This window comes from Sturnus vulgaris, chromosome 1 (assembly GCF_052056855.1).
Source record: "Sturnus vulgaris isolate bStuVul1 chromosome 1, bStuVul1.hap1, whole genome shotgun sequence".
Lineage (NCBI taxonomy): Eukaryota > Metazoa > Chordata > Aves > Passeriformes > Sturnidae > Sturnus > Sturnus vulgaris.
In genome coordinates, this window is record NC_142243.1 from 105,351,757 (window position 1) to 105,368,080 (window position 16,324).

Below are 16,324 nucleotides of genomic sequence, written 5' to 3' on the forward strand. Positions count from 1 at the left end.
CCACGCGCTGCCAGGAGGTTTTTTAGACTTTCAACATGCTGTTTCCAGGGTGACCATTGGTCTCAGATTTCAAACATTGCCAGAGCTGCATATCCTCTTGCTATTCTCTCCTCCCTTTGGAAACAGACATCTGCAAGCCCAATTTTGCTATAAGGAGACTCCACACTTAAGATACCAGTGGGATTCTAACAAATCCATTACCTAATGCCTGGGGGTTCCACTTGGTCTCATATCTTATACAGTATGTGCACACCAGGGAACTATAAAACACTATCAATCCAATGTGCCTTGGGGCAACTGAGTCCTCAGTATTTCGTTTCTTCTCGTCCTCAAAAAACCTTACAAGTTAGAGGTTAGGTCTCATTCAGAGCATCTGGGTTTTGTGGGGAGGGTCCTTCCCACAGAAGTATAGTGGTTGTAACCCTTTTTTGGCTGCTTCCCACACCATTACTATTTAGGGAAGCTACAGAGACTGCAAAAAAGGGCCTGCAAGGGAAAACCTGAACCCATTACATATGCACTTGAAAGACAGGCGAAAGGGACCCAACAAATTTTACCGGGTCTCCAGAGGAGAGAAAGGAAGCAAGCAGGACAAATGGACACAATCATACCACATGCAGTGATGTCTGCACATGTCCCGCTGCCCCTCCAAACGGGGAGCCTGCAGTCCAGGCACAATATTTCCAGGAAGAGCAAGCCACAGTGAGTCGGTGCTTTGACCTCCTGCCAAGCATCCCAGAGACTTTACAGCCTCCAGCTCCTGCTCCCCACAGAGAATGGGGCAGGATCAGCCCCCGGAGCAATCTGTGTCTGGGAAAGAGGGACAAAACCAAGATCCGAATGGAGCTCTTTTATGAGGTCATTAAACACAAATCCCCAGTAGCTCATACATCCCTAAACATCAGTGTCCTCAAAAGGTCTACTTCAGCCACCTAGTTAAGGACACAAACTCAAGAAGTCCTGCTAATGCAAAATACTGTGCTGAATCCCATCCTACAGACTCTGGAGAGAAGAGACAAAAAGCAGCCTTCTTTATGATTCCCTTTTGAGCTCACTGCATTATTTCTGGCCTGTACATTAAAACAGATGTCTCATTGATTTCCCAGTCACAAAGAAATCATTCTTTTCTTGTCTTGTGACGGATGTTTCTTCAGATGAACAGCTTCCACTTCAAACAGGATCTTTACCTCATGGAATAACTTTTCCCAAACTGATTTTAGAATATTTATTAGCAAACTAAAGCCAGCCTCATTGTATTTCTTAAGCAAAGGGGGAGCAAAAATGTTCTTTTCAAAATTGTACAAAATGTCACTGCCACTTAAAGTCCTTTAAAGTCCCTTAAAGCACTGATCACGATGGAACATAACAGGTGCCTAATTAAGGAGCATTTACTTACCCTTATTTTAAATCTCATTATCAACCCTGAAAGAGTAAACCCCAAACACATCTATGTTCCACTTCAATCACCTCTTCTTCATAAATGAGGGGAAGTTTAATGCACTTTAAACTTTCTCAAACTACTTTTATAGAGTTTGCATATTCCTTAATCCCTGAGAAAGCATTCAAGGAAAGGGAAGGAAAGCACAGAAGTATATAAATAATATTTTCTACTTTAAAAGTAAAATGCCCTGTGCTGAGGTAAAGGAAAACTGGGGAAGTAACTTTGTGATTTACTGGAATTCAAGAAGGGAAATATTTTATATACCACTTGGGGTTTTGGTTTAGAGAGGGGCACAATAATAGAAAGACTAGCTTGGCCTTTTCTACTTAGTCCTTGGCCACACAAATCCTTTGTCTCACTTGAACTCATTATAAAAGGGGAATAAACCTCTCCCACGAGCTACTTAGTTAAACAGAGTCTGGTGGTGGGGAAACACTTGATTACAATTTTAACGTGGCTCTTGATTTAGCCAGGAGATTAATAGTGCCAGCAGACCTTTTTTCTCAAGAGATTACATCGACAATAAAAAAATAAAAGAGAAGGTAATACATCTTACAATGAATGTGACATGAATAACCACATGCACCAATTAATTCCACAGGCTGCTTCTACCTGACCAGAGCACACCTGAGCATCTGCTTCTTAAGAATATGGTTGCAGTAGCCATTTGCCTGTAGCTGTTTGCAGTACTTGAAAGGCCACATACAAAGGACCAAAAATACACTCACAAAGTCACTACTTTAAATCAGCCACAAGCCAGTAAACAACTTTCTCATTATAAATTTAATTTAGAAGAAGATCCAAGTTTATGATTTAAGAAAAAGGCAAATATGAGCATTGGAAATGCCAAAACTTAATTTCCAAAAGGCACTCTCACATGAATTGTTCATCTTCATCACAGCTATATCTAATGCCTGCTTCTGTTTTTCCATTAATACTGTGTAATATAAAATTAAGAGTAGTCTTGGGAACTGGGATTTTACATGGTAAACACTATAGTTCCAGCTCCTCAGTGCTATTCTACATTGTACTGATGACCACTCTGTTTACATACCTGTGCATACAGAACTGCAAAATAGGGACATTACCAAACAGAACAAAAGCATAATTCAAAGGTCAGAACCACAGTTTTTCTGCCCTGGAAATTTGAAATATCAGAACACATGCCAAACATTTTCCTAGCGAAAAAAAATAATCATGTCAAGCATTTTTTAAAACTTACAATTTGTTACAAAACTTCTTTTCAAACATAAACTGTTTTTAAGAAGAAAATGTCAGCCACATAAAGAGAAAAGAGACATTTTGTTCCATGACCAGTTCTTTAGCAGCAAAGGCAGCACATACCTCCTTCTGTTTTGCTTTCTCTTATCAAAAGGCTTCATGGGTTCTGGTGAAGTAACATTGCACTGTGCCTGCTCTTTATGTAGCATCATAAAATATTCTGAGCTGGAGGGGACCCAAAGGATCATCAAGTCAGAGTATGGCACTCCAGCCCACGTGTGGATGTAACTAAGGGATACCTACAGCCACAGATCATGATAAGAGGGCCACAGATATGGCATGTAACACACACAAATGTCCATGCCTGCTTAGATGCAGAGGCATGCATGAAAATACCAGGAGACCTGGAGTTCCAGCAACACAGGCTATGTTATCCTTCAATCAACCCCAGAAAACCACCTATTTTAGGCACTGCAGGAGCATGGGTTATGCTCACATACAAAAACAAACACGTGGGGTGACATCCTCTCCACATGAAAAGAGGAGACTGTAATCTCCGTGGGTGTCAATTTAGCATAAACCCCACAGAAAGGTTTAGCTTGCTTTAAAATACACAGATGTTGTATTTAAGAAGGGCCCATTCATTTCAGGCCCAAAATACATAAACATGCCTTGAGTAATAAAGTAAAAAAGGTACTTTTTGCTGATGTGTTGTGGTTTAGGATTTCTGAGGAGGTGAAGTATGGAGCTCAGTTGTTGTTTTCGTTTTCTGAGGAGGTTTTATTATTATTAAGTTTTAATTTAGTTTGGCTCAATCTTGATTTTGCAGGTATGTAAATACAGGGAACCCAGTGCCAATAGCTAGAGCAATAATTCTGGTCAAAATGAAAAACAGAGCTTTAGGCTATAAATGTAAGACAAAAATCAAAGAATTTAAATGAAATCTGACATGGCAACTCATTAAATTCATGAGTATCCATGATATTTTATTAAACATCAGTTAAGTGCATCTTTAAACAAGATGAATGCAAGTTCAGGAAATGAAACAGTCATTGCCTAAATATTTAACATGCCAGGGACAAAGGAAATGCACCACTGTGTCAGACGAATCACCCCAAATAGTCCACAGCCTTATCTTCAAGACTGGCCATTTCAGTGTCTGCAGAGGCATTTATCTCCTTCCTAGAACAAACTCTATCATAGTCTTAGGATTGGCTGACTAAACTGAGAACAGTATTTCTGATGAGGCCACATCACTGTGAAGATATCAGAGCATTTAATTGTTTGACATCCTATTTCTTAGGCATTTGACTAATAAGTTTGATTCTGAGGGATTTTTAATATGCTGGATTCAAAGCTTTCACAACACCACCCAAATACCGATTTTCAGAATCTAAAGAATGCCATTCTGGGTCAGAGTCAAACTCTCACTATGTAGCTCAGTTTCCAGCCGTGTCTAGGTGATTCAGTGGGAGACACACAAGACCTACAGCAAGTAACTGAGTGGGTCTCTCCTCCCATTACAGAGATCTCCCTTATCTCGGCTGGTTGACTTTGGTTTAAGATCTTTTACTGTGGTGATAGAGTAATTCAGAGTTCCAGATGTTTCTTCCAAAATCATGTTACTTTCTAGCTTTCTTTGAATTTTATCTGTCATTCACTCAAGAAAGTTAAGTCCATCTGATTTTCTCTTCAGTCACACTTATTGAAACTATTTTGTGCTATTACATGGTGCTTTTTCATCTCTTACTGCATATCATTAAATAAAGCAACTTCTATCACAGGACATGAATTCAGCTCCCTTTTTAGAAATATTTTGCTATAATATTCTTGGAGTTTGCCAAGGCAGGAAGGGGTATTTCTCAAAACACTTTGTTTCTTACACCATAACTGTCTAAACATTTTGTGCAAGCTCTTTACCAAGATGAGAATTAAATTAGATGTATCAACCAACTTTCCTTTATCTGTTATTTTATTATGACCTAATTGAAGTTTATTAATAGGCTGCAACAGCTATGCCAGTTACATTCAGGTATATCAGGGTAGACTTAACCTTTTATTTCATTTTCAACGTTCTTTATTAAGCAATAAGAATCATCCAGTGCAGACGTTGCTACTCTATAATTACTCATATTACCTTTTGTCCTTTTAAAAGATATGGATCCAACACAGTAAATAAATTGAAGCAGGATAATTAAAGCAATGAGTACATTAAAGAAATGAGATCTTTAGATAGTAAGCTACTGCCTTAAGTACGTAAAGTTAAGAAAAGTGTGTTTTTCTTAAAGTTAAGAAAAGTGTATTTTTCTTCTCTTTCTTTTCCTGAGTATGTGTAAATAATTAGAGGAGGGCATAGCCGAGATTCCTCAAAAATAAGTGGTCCCATTCCTGGCATTTTGAGAGCTAACATAATGTAATGTATGTTGATCTGCATTACAAGCAGCCCTGCTGTTCATCTCACTGCTCAGACACACAGTGAATGGCAATTCAAAACAGATTTGCCCAGCACACCAAATCAGGACCTCAGCCTCCAGAGAATGAAAAGTGGCTAGGAACAGGGAAACTTAAGTAGCTGCAAAAGTAATCTGAGTGTGACCATTCTCCCCAGCCCCTCCTGATTGAACAGGCTACAAGAAGTACAGCTTGTTTTACCACACATCTCGGGCCACGACCACACTTTCCTACTGCCAGAGCTTTGTAAGCTGTCTGAGATGTGAGTGCAGTCGGCTTCTCAGAGGACTCCAGACTGCTACAGAGATTATTTTTATCAATGTTATCACAGGCAGTGTATTAAAGTCATCAAGTTTCCTCAGCAACGCTTCAAAGTAAAAGAAGGAAGAAAAAGAATTTAAGAACGGTTACCAGCCTGAGAGGAAGAACAAATCTCAAAATGATTATGTTAGAACCAAAGATATATTGCTCTGTCAAATTTAAAGGACCAGTTTCCAAAAAGTATTCCTTGGGATCAGTATGACAGCCGTTATCCATGGCTGCCATATAGATGAAGCAATATGCCTTATTTCATGAGAAAAATCAGTAGTGACCATTTAATTAAAAATAAGAAGACTGATTTTTTTCTGGCTTTTTGGCATTATTCTGCATCTGGTTATAGCTCTAAGTTGTCCATAGATACAGAGCAGCCACAGGCTTTTCAACACTGAAAAGCCAGTATCTTAATTGCTCACTTGCCTTGGACCATCATGAGTATTCTCAGCTGACACTTGTCTGCCCCTCCATGCAGCCTGTTCTCCACTTTTTGTGGCTTGACAAATCAGACACATAACCTAAGATGACACATAACCCAAGATGACACATAACCCTGCATGCTCTGGCCTGCTTTAAAAATATTGCAACAGGTGTTAGTCTCCCATGTGTGATAATACCATGATACCACTTCTAATTCACTGCACAAGAGCTGAACCCCCAGGCCATGGCACGGTCCACAAAGAGAGCCTAATCCTTCCTTGCTTTATCTAGAAGTATGAATAGCACCAACATTTTCCTAAAGTGTCACACTTTGGGGTGAAAAATTCCTTCTTCAAGGTGTTTCTGACAGTCCATCATTCATACTGTTACCCAACACCCTCCTCAGGGCAACAGGAGATCTCAGCAGCATCCAGGAAAAGTAAAAATCCTTGCTAATCTAGAGGGGATGGCTTGAACAGCCACAGCATAAGTGATATGAAACATAATCCAGGGGACAGGAGAGGGAGTCAGAGCAAAGGGAACTTCTGAGCCTGAGGACTTTTTCAGAGGGCAGTGGAAAAACAATCACATGACTGTGGGAGTTTCTTCCAAAGGGCACGCCATGACAGCATGATTCCAGTATCCATGAGCTCTTTGATCTGAGCTGTAAAAATAAATTATTTATGGAGTTAGATGGTATCTTTGGGAGTTCGGGTAGTATTGTCTTTAAATTTCCTTTAGCTGTGCATAACAGATGGGCAAAATGTGAGTTTTATTTACAGACAGCCCTCATTCGCAGAACAACAGAGGTGGAAAGGGAACTGCCTGTTTAGCTTTGACATGAAGGACTTCTCTTGGAAAAAGTTCTGCTGAGAGGTTTAGGGGGACTTTTTATTTTTAATTGTTTTGCATTATCAGCTGAACTTATCTATCCAATGGCTCTATTGTTCTCCCCTGGAAAAATCTTAATCAAAGTTTAAACATTAATCAAAAAGGAAATAAAACTAAAATTACCTTTAACTACAGTGAGTTATGCCTTGGCAGCTCTACCCTTTTAACCCTGCTATCACTTTGATCAATTCAGCCTATTGTTTTGTGTAGTAAAGGCGTGCATGAGCTACAGCACAGTCTGCAGAGTACTACGATGACTGGTTTGTAGATGCCTCTACTTCCAAAGCTTCTGACAGTGTGTGGACAATGTCATGTGTTGGTTTAACAAAACTACCAAATAAAAACAACATCCAGAAAACAACTCCCATTCATCAGACAGAAGTCTAGGAGTGACCTTGGGCCTTGTACCATCTTAAGATCAGGATCTCAAATTCTCCTAGATCAACAGGAGAAAAGTTGCAGGATCTATGACATAGTAAAAATGGGGGAAACTACTACACAAGAGCAAAATGCAGTCAGAGAGAGGAGTAAGAATTTATATGTCAGAGCAACAGCTGCTGACACCAAGGTTTGTGAAGAAAGAGGAACAGGAGGTGCTCCAGGCACTGGTTCCCCTGCAGCCCACAGTGAAGAACATGGTGAAGCAGGTTTTCTCCCTGCAGACACAGAGGTCCATGATGGAGCAGAGATCCACCTGCAGATGCTGAAGGACCCCACACTGGAGCAGGTGGATGCCTGAAGGAGGCTGAGACCTCATAAGAAGACTGTGCTGGAGCAGGTTTTCTGCCAGGACTTGTGACCCCACAGGGGACCCACACTGGAATAATCTGTTCCAGAAGGATTGCACCCTGTGAGAGAGACCCACACTGGAGCAGTTTGTGAAGAACCCCAGTCCATGCAAGAACCTATGAGAATTTGGTGGACGAGTGTCTCCCTTGGGAGGGACCCCCCCTGAAGAACAGCAAGATCATAAGGAATCCTCCCCTTGAGGAGGGAAGAGCAGCAGAGACGTGATGAACTGACTGCAACCCCCATTCCCCATCTCCCTGTGCTACTGGGGAAACAGAGGTAGAGAATTCATGAGTAAAGCTAAGCTTGGAAAAAGGGGAGCAGTAGGGGGAAGGTATTTTAGGTTTGGGTTTATTTCTCATCACCTCACTCTGATTTGTCTATTAATAAATATCTAATTTACCTGAGTCAAGTGTGTTTTACCCATGACTTTCATACTGAGTGGTCTCTCCCCATCCTTATTTCGACCATGAGCCTTTTGTTACATTTTCTCTCCCCTGTTCAGCTGAAGAGGGGAGTGATTGAATGGCTTGTGTGGCACAGAGTGACATCCAACCGTGGACAACCCACCATAACACTGTTATCATGGTTTCATGCACAAAGCAGAACTCAGGTTCTGTGAAAACACAGAACAAGCTCCCAGATCTGCCATTGTTCTGTGTTGGGACCTTACTCATGCCATGTTAATGTTTTGTCATTCTCATCATCTCTGCTTTAGCTTGATATTTTCCACTACACCCACATTGGGTCATGTAGGCAGTATTTTCTTTTAAATCTGTTAAAAACTAGATCTAGCAGTAGGCTGCAACTATTATCAGAAAAGATGTTTTTCTAGTGATATAATTCCAGTGTCATCAGAGCTGCCTGAAACAAATACTTCATTGTTTTATTGCATAAACATCCTTCTAGGTCATATCTGGCTGGATGAAGTTGGTGCCATCAGAGGATGGAAGGTGGCAGAGGCAGCCAAAGTGCGTCAGCTCTGCAAACCCACTGCTTCCTGCTCCAGCAGCAAACCAAGCTGTGTCCACACATCACTGCTGGGGAGCCGGCTGCTTCCCAGAAGGAAAAATAGAAAATGTACTGTCTCATTGTGGGGCAGCTCCAGCACACTAAATAGAGCCATATACTATCACTCTATAAGCAAAACCTGCTGCTGAGGGGAAGGAAAGGTTATGTTTGTTTTTGAGGTTTTAAAGCGCTTTTTTTGCTTTTTTTTTTCCTCTCTTAACCCAAAGGGATCCAAACCAGAAGTTCCTTCCTGTCTGAAAGAGTTAGGCAGATGACATTTGTGGCCTGATTCTCTTCTCAACTTGAGTTAAGTCAGATATATCTCCAGTGAGCTGACAGAGCTGCTTCAGAGTAAAGCCAGGGTGAGGGAGACAAGAATCTGTGCCACACTAATGAAGTCATAACAGCAGCAGCTGTCCAGAGCAGAGTCAGCGTTCTGAAACCATAATTATGTTGATCTTTCAGTTGGAACACACAAGATTTTGAAGTTCATTCAAGTACTCTGCACCAAAATATTCAATTCCTTTCCAGCATAGTTTTATTGCAGTTGATAATATGGGTCTGTAGCCTGTTGAGGCCAAGAAAACTGGGAATGACTTTGCTCTCTTCTCTCATCTTGCCAGTTTTTGACTCAGAGGAAAGAGAATACTAAGTAGAATAATCAACAGCAACAGGTAAGGAGCCCTTGTAGGTGCCACAAGATGTAACATCCTCTAAAGCATCCTGACACTTGTTGACAAGAGAGACTGTGGTGATCACAGCCTATGGCACATAGACCACAGAAGTCGTGGTTCCTGCAGAACAGGAAGAAATTTCTGCAGTCAGACTTGGGTGAGTTGAAAGATCTAGATTATAAAGGTTTGGACACTGGAAATTATTTTGAATATTTGCCTCAAACAAGAAGAAAGAGCTACCATCATGTGCCTCAGCTCTTTTTCTTTCAAAAGATAGTTATCTTCATAGAGTTTAGAAAAGGGAGAATCTCAGAGGATTCTGTCTGTGATAAATAAAACTCCTTTCTTTGAAGAAAGATAAGTGCAGCCTCCAAGCTGGGTCCCTATAAGTATCTGAGATGCAGCACAAAATCAGAATTTCTGGTCCTCGTTAACTAGTATGGTAGAATCTCCCATGGGATATATGTATGTTTTCAGCATACAGTGTTCCCTGTCTGCTCAATCTTTGCTTTGGCCTTTGAACCTCACTTGTAATTCCCTAGTTAGCTCTTGACCCTTCTTCACAGAGTTCTGATTTGACCTTTGCAAATTTTCTTTCTCCTAATCCTGACCTGCTTGTCTTACATTGCTTACATCTTATCTCATCTGCTATCCCAGAATCTGCTCTGCAGTTTATAGTCCCTAATTTTGTGGTTAAGCCTCTAAGGACCTTCTTGACCAGACATTCTGGCAAAATGCAGCATATTTCCCAGATTCTAACTGACTGCAGTACCTTCATCTCACCTCTAAACCACATTCCAGTTTCACTCTCATTGGGGAACCTAATTATCCATACCCTTATTGTATGTGCTTTATCTGCCAGGGCAGAGGAACCTGACAGATTAGCTCTGGAATCATCCTTGAGAACTACCAATATCCAGCCTACATTTACTGCTAAGACACCCCATCTCTTCTACATCAGAAATTCTCTCTCTTTTGGGCAGGTTTTTTGGGCTGAAATTTTTTGCATTCCTTTTTACATTCACTTCAGCATGTGAATGCAGGGGAGGCCCTGAACTATCAGTAGATATCCTGGACCCACCTTGCACACTCCAAGTAAAAGATATCTTTTTCTGTTTTGTTACAGAAGGTAACAGAGAACATCCCCTGGCAACAGACAGCATCAGCCCAAGGCAATGCAAACCATTCAAATATCCAAGCCTCACAGTACCCTTCCAGTCTTGTTCATATCTTCTGTGATACTTTCCATGCTATCTTGCCTGTCCTTCCCAATTCCATCCTGATCTTCATAGTCCAACAAGTGTGTTGACCAAAATAGGATTCCTAGAGGTCCTATCCTCTTATTGATCCCATCCTGCAGAGCATATTGTCACTTGTCACACATCTGAATATTCAGCAATATCACAGAGGGACTGTACACCAAGGAGTCACAAGGGCACTGCCTTTCCTTTTGTCTGCATCTCCTGAACTGAAAGTTCATTTTCTCAGGGTGAACCACTTCTTCTTGAGCAAGAGAAGCCCAGACTCCTGACAAATGTAGCTCCCCTGTCCACACCTTGGCTGGGTCTGCTGGATCTTTCCAGTAGCATGTGGTGAAGAAGGCAAGATGCTTCCTGCTTGCATGCCCAAGCTCTTTGGAAGCACCCAAGCTGTGGGTGCTACAACACTCCCAGAGAGCTTGAATTAGAGTACTGTAAACTGGGCATAGGACTGCTGGAAAAGTATTGTCCTCTTCCTTACCACCACAATCAGAAGGAGTTCAAAGCTACTAAAGCCAATTTGGCTATAGTTGTTAGTTAAGTCATGACTTTTCAGAATAATTTTCCCATAACAGGGTACTCAAAAACAGGTGAAAAATCCTTCTGACTAATAACAGGAAATCAAACAAGAACAAGGCAGATATTATGCACAGATTCTTCTCCAGGTTGCACAAAGGCAGGTTTACTCAGTCACAGGCAATTTTAATAAATTCTAGATCCTATACTAGATCCTTTCTTTAATCATCTCCTAAGATTTGTGAAGCAGTGTGGTCCAGAAAGTTGTTGGCTTCTCCAGTAAAGGAAGATGGGCTGAGTGGATGTTTGTAAATCCAACAGCTAGAAGTTATGTGCTTTTCCTCCTTACCTGCAAAAGATAGACACACACTGACCTTTTTTCTTTCCTTTCTGGAGAAATAATCCAACATGTATGCACAAGCATACTGATGATTTCTTTTTACTTTTTTCCCTTGCTTCTCTTCTGATGGAGTGTCTAAGAAACTAAATAGGTGGAGGTTTAATATTTTATTACTTCTATAGCCTTATTCTGATATGTTTATAAAGAAGGAAATCGACCTCTTCCTGGATACCAATGAACTGTCAGCTTCCTCCAGCCAGCTTCTTTGTTACACAAATCTTTCTCATAGGCAGACTTACTAGCCCTGTTCCACTATAAAAGGAAAAGAAAACAAAGGGCTTGGATGAGGAGGATGCCTCAAATACTTCTCTTGAACTCCTCCTCATATCTACCAGAAACAGGTAGGAACTCAGTATGTGGTGCAGATCTCATGCAATGTTGACTCCCCTCTGTTTTGGGAAGGATCTGAGCAAGCAGTGTCTCAGGGCTTCCTCTGAAAGGAGAGGGCTTAGGCAGAACCCTTCCTGCACATTGAAGTACCCAGAATAAACTGTTCATTGTTCCCCAATATATAAACAAGAGATTCTTCAGCTTTCACCCAAGCCCTTACAATTTCAATTCTTTCCTTCACATATATATCTGGAAATGCTCTTTGCTAATATCTAAACGCCCCATTTCTTTGTCCCAGCAGGAAACCTGGGACATCCATTAAGAGCATCACAGCTTGCCAATACCGTGAAACCCATAACATTGAGTAAAACACCTGGCCTGATGGTTCCTAGGTTAAGTTTTATGCTTTCTCTCTCGCTCTCTCTCTCTCTCATGCACACACACACCGTAAACCTGCAGGCAACTACATACTTTCCTCTGCAAGTGTCTGGAGGAGAGTTCTTCACCCTCTACCTTAGGGGAGGGTTTGATTTCAATGGTTTTCCAAGCTGGGCTGGAATCACAAATCAGGTTTGAACTACTGACCCACCTCTCTCAAATTCTGGGAGGTAAGTTAGTGAAATTCATGCACAATATCAAATGTCCGAGGCAGGTGGGGATTTGTAATGGCTGGGCCATTACCTTTAGCAGGATTAGGACAGCAAGCCCCTCGTGGCTTGGACAAAGAAATAGGTATTGACAAAGAACAGTAAATACACATCTTTCATGATGTGATTTTGAGTCCTCATATATGGGAAAAATGGTCTGGGGAAAGTCCCTCCTGTAGAGTCTGTTGGCTCAGTGGCCAAAGTAGTGCATAGCAGGGGAGTAGATAAAAGCCAGAATCAGTGCAGAAGGTAAGAGGTTAAAATGGATCACATTCTTGGGAGGCAGAGAAGTGCCTGAACTCTTTCAGGACAAAAGAAGCTAAAACTTCAGAGAATAAAAGATAATAGGAGATGAAAATAAAACAAAAACAAAAAAACAGAGAGTCAGCCCAAGGGCACAGCACTGCCTACACCCTTGCAAGGACCAGGGAAAGAACCTGTTATTTGTCCTGGTGGGTGGCAGTGGTGGGATTTTTGAGTTTTGATACTGGGAACAGAGAGGAGGTAGCTGCAGTAGGAAGGAGGTTGGGCCTCACCACACTGAGGGGAAGAAAAGGCTAATAGGGAAGCTCAAGGGGAAAGGGCGTTGCTGATCTGAGCTTAGGGCACTTATCACAGCTCCAGAAAGCTGCCCTGCTGCGAGGGTGGTGAGTGCCAAAGGACTAAGAAGACAACTCTTATTGCAGGGTTGAGGGCTGATGGTGTGAGATTGATTTGATGTCAGGATCCCATGTAAAGAAGCAGGAGAATTTTACAGTCATGAAACTCTCTCATAGGTACAAGAGTATTTCAGTTCCCTGGCTTACAACGTGCTTTTCCCTGGCATGAGCAGCCCAATGGCTCATCAGTTCACGCTATCAACAGAGAGAACATTTTATTTGTAGTGCATCCTTGCCCTTCCAGCAACAATCCATAATTTTATTTCATTTTCAGCCTACAGAACTTACTGGAAAAAAGTCAGAGCTGCTACAGCACCCCTTGCTTCCTGGCAAGGGGAGGAGAGAAGGAAAGATAAAAATACCAAGGAACTGTACAACTGTCAGAAGCAGCCTTTCTGTAGCCAGCGGGAGACAACCATCAGCGAGAGGCATTTTGCCGCTCCCTGTAGGGAAGCACAGCACATTAAAAATGCACATTTTTCCCTGGATTGCTCATCTACTTTGAGTTGTTCTTCTCTCATCATCTTATTGTTCAATTCCAAAGGTTTAAGGGGATTAATGACTGCTTTATGCTGAGTCTGGAATAACGGCAGGAAGGCTGAGGGAAGCTGAGAACAGCTGTGTCAAATACCCAAATTTCAGGACATTGCTCTGCTCCTGTATGTCCCCAAGACTGTTTTCCAGTCCTAAAAGAACAGGGTCAAGAAAAAGTGGACAGATCTGGACCCATCAACATAACCTGCCTGGCTTATTGACACAGCAATTGGTTGCTATTTATATTCTTTTAGTGAAAGGAACTAAACACTAGGTAAACAAAACCCTGTTTACGCAGGAAAAAAAATCAGTACAAAAGGTAACATATATCACCTTGAGGGGCTTTCCCCAGCTGTGACATTTTGATGCAGTTCTGCAGTTTGTGGCTTTCCTTCGAGCCTCACAATTTCAAAATGCTTCTGTGCAGTCCCTTTCCAAGCATCTTGTGTAGAGTTGCTCCAAGTATGTGACAGTCTCAACATTGCTCAGGAAACTAGAGTCAAAAACTGTTCTGCCAATCCACTTGCAAATAATCTCACTTAGAAAATAGAAAGGAAAAAAAAAAGAAAGAAAAGGAAACTAAAGTGCTAGTGAACAGGTATTTCAGTTCAAGAAAGCTACTCCTCCAAGAGCATCAAGCTGGAGACAGTTCTCCCCAGCTTCCTCCATCCAGCCCATTCCTCCTGCTCTAAGCCGAGGTCCTGATGCAGGAGTGCAGCAAGTGTGTGCATCATGACAGGAGTGAAGTGTGCGTTGACAAGCGCTGCCTGTTGGCATCAGTACCCATCGAGCCTCTCGTCAGATAGAGGCAGGGCCTAAGGAGGCAGGAGTTCTTTCCTGGCAGGCACACTCACTGGGGTGGCTTGTCTCTCCAGCATGGAGCCATCCATGCCTGCCTGGAAGGCTCATCTCTGCCCTTACCCTCGCTCTCCCCTTGCCCATATTCCAGTCTTGCACTTGCGTCTCCTGCAGTGATCTCGCCCTGACCTTTGACAGGCTCCACACAGTTAATTAAGTTTGTCTGAAGTTGCTTCGTTTTTAGAAGGGCTTTCATTTCGACTATTCCCTTTCCCCCCCACACACTGCAGGATACAGCTCCTCAAGGAAAACAAATTCTGTCTTCAGCTGAAAGTCCAGAGGGTTTTTTTCATTGACCTAAATTACACTCCAGATTTGCATTGACATCAGAATTTACTCCTAGGACTTTCAAGTCCTGCCAAATTCATAGAGATTGAGAACAGCATAGTTAAATATCTGCTTCCACTCTTTAATTAAACAATACTTATAGTCCAATTGGACATATGTATGTGCATTTTGAGTGAATAATAATGTTTTAAATTATGCAATTAAATTAATAATGAAAATAAATTAGATGCCTGTACTCAGGGAGTCAGCAAAAGCAGGGACAGAAAGGATTTCTCCTCTTTTACCTGCTTAAGAAAAGAGTTGAAATTATATATGTTAATGCTAGAAGGTGGTTCATGAATTAAAATATCACACGGCCTTCAAAAGAGAATAAAAAGCTAGGTAAGAATGATTAATGTGCCTTTACACAAAGAATGATACTTTTTATATATCTTTGACCTTCTAAGGTCAAAGGGATTACAGGACTGTTTGAAGTTCAGGAGGAGCTGAGCAAGGAAACAAGAGGGCTTTTCATGGGGTGATGAGAAGCTGTGGCTGACATTTCAAGAGCAAAAAGCCTATTTTTATTAACTCCTTCTTTCTCAGGTCAAAAATGGTTTTGACAGAAGAAAGAAAAACAAGCATGCAAATGTGCAAAAAGTAATCCAATTTCCTCTGCAAGCACACAGACCTCATCTTGAAGTTCAGCAGATGCAGCAGCACCAGCGTGGCTGACCATGAGGAGGCAGAAAAGAAAGACCCATGGGAGGCAGGTCACTGAAGGCAGGATAACATGGCATTACTGGAGCTTCAGTTAACGCCGCTCACTGCACTTTTGGAAATTTTTTAGGGCAGCTGTTCAAATTCTGCAGTGGTCATAGCACATTGTTATCATAGATCTTTCTGTTTAAACTTCCGAGGAGTGAGGAGTATGCCTCGTATGTTTCTGTGCACAGCTCAGTGGGTAAGTGAACATCAGGGCAGTCATATGAACATGCAAATAATGGCAAATAAAACATGTGCAAACTAGAGAAAGGAGTGCAGCATGAGGTCTCTAGGGTAGATTAGGTTATTTATCCTCAGTGAGTATTTTACATGCTGAAAAACACTTTTTGCAAGGGGGCAGTGGAAGGATAGGTGAAATTTAATTAACAGTTTTGACAGTGAAATCTTAGAAAGATGAATGACAAGACAAAGTGTTTCATTTTATATTTTCAGTATTCTTTCCCTTTTTTGCTTTAAAATGGCATTTTTACTTTAAAGTTGTCCAGTTACTTTGAAGGGGTTTAAAAAAGAGTTTAAAACCTTACAAAGGAAACTGAATATTTGACTTTCCATCAAAGGAAAGTTTTTGATCAATCTTAAAGTATTTTTGGTTTTATAGTATAATTAAAAATTACTTTTTATGTGACTTCTGGCATAAATGTTCATATTTTGTACACATATATACTATGTAAAGCATAAAGTAAATTATGTGTAACTACTTACTCAGACACAGTGGTAAAATGTGGAGAAGACCATTTTCTTCTTCATCTATTCTGAAATAAACTACATATATTCTGAAATTTTGTATTTTAATGCCACAAGAAAGTCCTGATGTTGAGTCCTGGCAAAACAGAACAAATACAAACAAGTATTGGT

The 16,324-nt window shown here is 41.2% G+C and overlaps 1 long non-coding RNA gene across 3 annotated transcripts in view; it reads right to left on the bottom strand.

Annotated features, from left to right (window-relative positions):
- The window catches only part of LOC148225387 (uncharacterized), a 134,294-nt gene that overhangs the window by 101,992 nt on the left and 15,978 nt on the right, over positions 1–16,324 (bottom strand). For all 3 annotated transcript variants that reach the window (XR_015806728.1, XR_015806727.1, XR_015806725.1), the window contains one exon: positions 16,172–16,289. This is a non-coding gene — a long non-coding RNA (uncharacterized LOC148225387). The remainder of the gene's footprint in view (positions 1–16,171; positions 16,290–16,324) is intronic.